We start from the raw sequence: 5,428 nt of genomic DNA, 5'->3' as shown, positions 1-5,428 counted from the left end.
GATGTCAAATATTTAGGGTCATAGTCGATAGACTGCTTTGTTTCTGTTTTTAACAGAAGAACCTCTAGCGTTACATTGCCACATATCACGTGGTTATATTTCATTTAGAAGTTTTGCATTTATACTCATCGATGAAACTGGTCTGCGCTTTCTTTGTCAAGTTTTACGATAGGGTTATGCTGGTTTTGTAAAATGTAATAGGTTCTCCTTTTGCAGAACACATCCCGTGTCACAAGGAGATAGCAATTTCCAGCAGGCAAACGTGCTGGATATTTGACAGGCCAGTCGGGTGGTTTTCTTTCAAAGATGCAGGCAGAAGATACATAATTGAATTCCCGCACTCAGCTCAAACTGGTTATGCTGTCAGGAAGCTGGCTCCTAAAATGATGTGCAATTGCTTCAATTACAAGAATTGAAGCATTTAGACAATTCTCTCTCTTCTGTTTGAGATGCAGCCTCTGCCTCTGAGTTTGAAGCTGTCAGGAGTCCAATTTAGCCAATTCCAGACTTGAGGAATTCACCGTGGGCCGTTGCCGGCCCTGCAGGGACAGCGGTGCTGATGTGTCATCTGCTGTCCCCGCGTAGAGACCTTTCTCCCCGTTACACACTTTCTGTGCTGGCCCGTTCGCCAGGAGACCTGTCAGTACATTTGTGGGAAAGATGCTCGGCAGTCAAACCTCACCTTCCGAAGGCTCTTCAGAGTAAGTTGACCCGAACGCGCGTCTCTGGTGGCTCTCCAAATTCCGGGCCCGATCTGGCAGGGGCGAGCTCTGCTCTTTCACCCAGTGCAGACGTGGGGACAGTGGCGGAGATGAGAAGGGGACCAGTTTAACTCGTTCATTTGCCTCTTCTTCTTCCGTCCTCACTGCGACCTTCAGGCCACCGTCGGCTCTCACGAGGTTGTCGCGAATAACACCGACTGGTCTTGCTGTGTCCAGGCTATCCATCCTCTGTCCACACGTATCTTTAAGATGCCAGTAAGCGGGCAGGAGCCTGACACGGTTCCCTCTTTCCTAAAATCTGTGAATGATTCCCCCAGGTGGTTTCAGATAAAGTTCGAGCGTGGCGCAGCTCATCTGGCAAACGTGCACGATGCCCGCTGCCTTCCTCCCCAGCCTGCCTGTCTGCGCTCCCTGCCTCCCCCGTGTAACCGGCTTCCAGCCGTCCGCTCCTCTTCCGCACGCCGCCCCCGTGCCTGAGAAGCTGCCACCTGGCGAACAGCAACTTATCATTTACCTTTCAACTCAGACGTCATTTTTCATGGATGTTTTCATGACCAGAGGTCCTAGCCGGTGACCTTGCATGACGACAGGACACAGCCAGCAGCCTGCCTGATCGCGAAGCTCAGCCAACGGCCCTGCCCAGCTTCGGTGCGGAGCCTGTGGCCCCGCCTGGTCGCAGATGCAGCGTGGGGTCTCATCTGACTGCTGAGCTTTGCCTGCCGCCCCGCGCGAGCACGGAGTCCAGCCAGGGGCACCATCTGGTCGGATGGGGCCACCGACCGGGGGCTTGGCAGAGCACGGCCTATGCACCTGCACCTTTACACCTCCAGGATCCGGGAGAAGGGCACGCTGAGCCCGAAGTTAGCAGGAGGAAGGAGAGGGAAGGACTAGAGCGGAAGTGAGCGAGCTGGAGAGACGACGGCAAGGATGAGCGAGCCCGAGAGCTGGTTCTCCGAACAGATCGACAAAAGCGACACCTTTACCCAGAAGCCTAACCGAGAACAGAGAGAGAGGACCCAATAAATCGCATTATAAATGAAAGAGATGGCATCGCGCCGCTACCACAGAAATACAGAGGGTCATAAGGCTACTATGAACAGTTCTGCGCCAACAAACCGGAAACCCTAGAAGAAATGGCTAAATCCCCAGACACGTGCCAGACACTGAGACTTACTCAGGAAGAAACAGAAAATCTGAGCAGACCAGTAATGTGTAAGGAGATCGAATCGGTCATCCAAAACATCCCAACGCAGAAAAGCCCAGAAACCACATGGTTTTATCGGTGAATTCCACCAAATATTTAAACAAGAATGAACACAAATCTTTCTTAAAGTCCTCCAAAAAAAGCGAACAGGAGGGAGCACTCCCAGACTCACGTCTGAGGCCAGTACTGCCCTGACGCCAAAGCCAGACAAGGACAGTACGAGAAAAGGAAGCTCCTCCTGATGAATATAGAAGTAAACATTTCCAACAAAATACTCTCGAACCAAACTCAACAGCACATTAAAAAGATGGTAAAGCGCGACAAGTGGGATTTATCCCCAGCCGGAAAGCAAGGCATATGCAAATCAACATGTTTACACATCACGTTAATACAATAAAGGACTCGAAATCATGTGATCATCTCAGTAGATGCAAAAAAAGCATTCGACAACATTTAACAGCCATTCATCATAAAAACACTTAACTAATTGGGTATAGAAGAAACATAACTCGGTATAACAGAAGCCACATACAACAAGTCCACAGCTGACATCGTACTCAATGGAAAAAGGCTGAAAGCTTTTCCTCTGAGATCAGGGACAAGAAGAGAACACCCACTGTCACCGCGCCTGCTAAACAGCACTGCAAGCTGTAGCCAGACAGCAGTCAGGCCCGGAAGGAAACGAGAGGCATCCAGATCAGAAAGGGAGAAGTACGTTGTCTCTGCAGACGACGTGATCTTATACGTAGAAAATCCTCAATACGCCACCAAAAAAGTCTTAGAACTAATGAATGAAAGTCTTAGAACTAGTAAAGTTGCAGGATACAAAATCAGTAATTGGCTGCATTTCTATATCCCAACAATGAATTATCTGTAGAGGAAATACAAAACAATCCCATTTACAGCAGCATCAAGAAGAATAAAATAAAGAATAAATTTAAACAAGAAAGTGAAAGATCACTGACAACTATAAGACATTGATAAAAGAAATTAAAGTAGACACAAATAAATGGAAAGATATTCCCTGTTTGTGTATTGGAAGGATTAACATTGTCAAAATATTCATACCACCCGAAGCCATTTATAGATTCAGTGCAATCCCTGTCCAGATTTCAATGGCATATTTTATAGGAATAGAAAAAAATTCTAAAATTTGTGTGGAACCACAAGAACCCCGAGTAGCCAAAGCGATATTGAGAAAGAGGAACAAAGCTGGAGGGATCACAATCCCTGATTTGAAACTGTATCACAAAGCTCTAGCAATCAAAACGGCACGGTACTGGCACAAAAACAGACATGTAAACCAATGGAACGGCATCGAGAGCCTAGAAGTAGCCCACACATATACAGTCAGTTACTATCTGACGACGGAGACAAGAATACTCAATAGAGGAAGAGTAGTCTCTTCTCCAGGTCGTGTTGGGAAAACTGGATATTCACATGCAAAAGCATAAAATTGGACCCCTACCTTGCACCACTCACAAAAACTAACTCAAAATGGATTAAAGACTCAAACATAACACTTGAAACCATAAAACTCCTAGAAGAAAACAAGGAAAAACATCCTTGATATTGGTCGTGGCAATTGTTTTGTGGATATGACACCAAAAGCATAAGAAACAAAGGCAAAAATCAGAAAGAGGCTATAGCAAACTAAAAAGCCTCTGAACAGCGAAAGAAACAATCAACAAAATGGAAAGACAGCCTAAAGAATGGGGGACATTTTTGCAAACCCTTTATCTGATAAGGGGTTGCTATCCAAAAATATGAGGAACTCATACCACTGAAAGCAAAAAAAAAAAAAAAAAAAATTCAGTTAGAATTGTGCAAAGGACTTGAATGGACATTTTTCCAAAGAATATATTAAAATGGCCAACAGGTACACGAAAAGGTTCTCAACACCAATAATTACCTGGGATATGCAAGTCAAACCCACAATGAGACACCACCTCCCACCTGTTAGATTTTCTGTCATCAACAAGACAACGGGTAACAAGTGCTGGGAGCATGTGGAGAAAGGGGACCCTCGTGCGCTGTTGGTGAGAATGTAAATTGGCGCGTCCACTGTGGAAAAAAATACGGAGGTTTCTCAAAAAATTAAAATGGGAACCATCATGTTATTCCCCCATCCCGCTTCTGGGTATATATCTGAAGGAAATGGAATCACTGTCTCGAAGAGATCTCCGCACCCTGTGTTCCCACAGCCTTATTCACAGCAGCCCAGATGTGGAGGCAATCTGACGGTCCCTCGATGGATGAACGGGTAAAGAAGCGGTGGGCTGTGTGCACGGTGGAGTATTATTCAGCCATGAAAAAGAGGAAATCCTGCCGTTATGACAACGTGGGTGAACTTAATGGCATTATACTCAGTGAAACGGGTCAGAGCAAGACAAAGCCGTGAGGTCTCCCTTGTACGTGGAATCTAAAAACCTAAACTCATAGAAACAGCCTGTTGGTGGTTGCCAGGGGCTGGAGGTGGGGGAAGTAGATGAAGGCGGCCAGAGGGGACAGGCTCCCAGCGACAAAGCGAGCCCATTCTGCTGACGTGATGTGTTTCATGGTGACCGTACTTAACGACACTGTGTCGTGTATTGGCAAGTCGTCGAGAGAGGCGATCTTAAAGGTTCTCACCATGAAAAACCGTAGCTGTGTCAGGCGATAGGTGTGCTGACCTTAGATGACAGTGGTTTCATAGTGCGTACACGCGTTGAACCGCCGCGTTACACGCCCGAACACACGCAGCACGGGATGCCAGTTATTTCTCAGCAGAGCTGGAAAAGACCATTTTGCCCATGTATAGTAACTGTCAAAAATAAAATAAATTCTAATTTAAGAAAAAAATTAAACAATATTTAAAAGGTTAATGATACAAAAATGAGGTATTGCCACAGCGAGGCTGTCAGTTGCGGAGTGCTTGCCGTGTCCGGGGACTTTGCGTGTATTGTGTTATTTTACCTTCCCGGTCGCCCCGGTTAAAATACGTCTTCCTTTTCTTTTTCTTTTTTCATTCATTCATTCATTCATTCATTCATTCATTCATTCATTTACATATTTGGCGGGGCAGCCCTTGCTTGACCTCACAGATTGCAAGGAACTTGTCAGCTTAGAATCCTTTATTTTTAAAAAATTTTTACACCTACAGCACCTGGTCTTCCTAGGTGGCCTCCCAGCCAAGGACCGACCAGGCCCGACCCTGCTTAGCTTCCGAGATCAGACGGGATCGGGCTCGTTCAGGGTGGCGTGGCTGCAGGCAAAATGTGTCTTCCTTTTAGATATGAAGTAAGCGAGCCTCAGGTTGAGTAAGTTGTCTAAGGTCACACAGCTGGCGAATGCCTGAGTGTAGCGTCAGAGTCGCACTGGAACCGTGGAAGATGGCAAGAATCGGTCCCAAGTCTTGGTCCCTTCATTCACGAGCTCTGCCATTCGGAGGCGCATCTCTTAAAGCCTGAGCCAGCCTTGTGCAGCTGTCACGAGGGTCATGAATGCGCTGGCATTTAAGGGG

General features: G+C 46.6%; 1 pseudogene; it reads right to left on the bottom strand.

Annotated features, from left to right (window-relative positions):
- Positions 1–5,059: 5,059 nt before the first annotated feature.
- On the bottom strand, positions 5,060–5,178 carry LOC112480282 (annotated as a pseudogene).
- Positions 5,179–5,428: the final 250 nt, after the last annotated feature.

Source organism: Pteropus alecto, unplaced genomic scaffold (genome assembly GCF_000325575.1).
Source record: "Pteropus alecto unplaced genomic scaffold, ASM32557v1 scaffold15, whole genome shotgun sequence".
NCBI lineage: Eukaryota > Metazoa > Chordata > Mammalia > Chiroptera > Pteropodidae > Pteropus > Pteropus alecto.
This window is presented reverse-complemented; position numbering and strand designations above follow the sequence as displayed.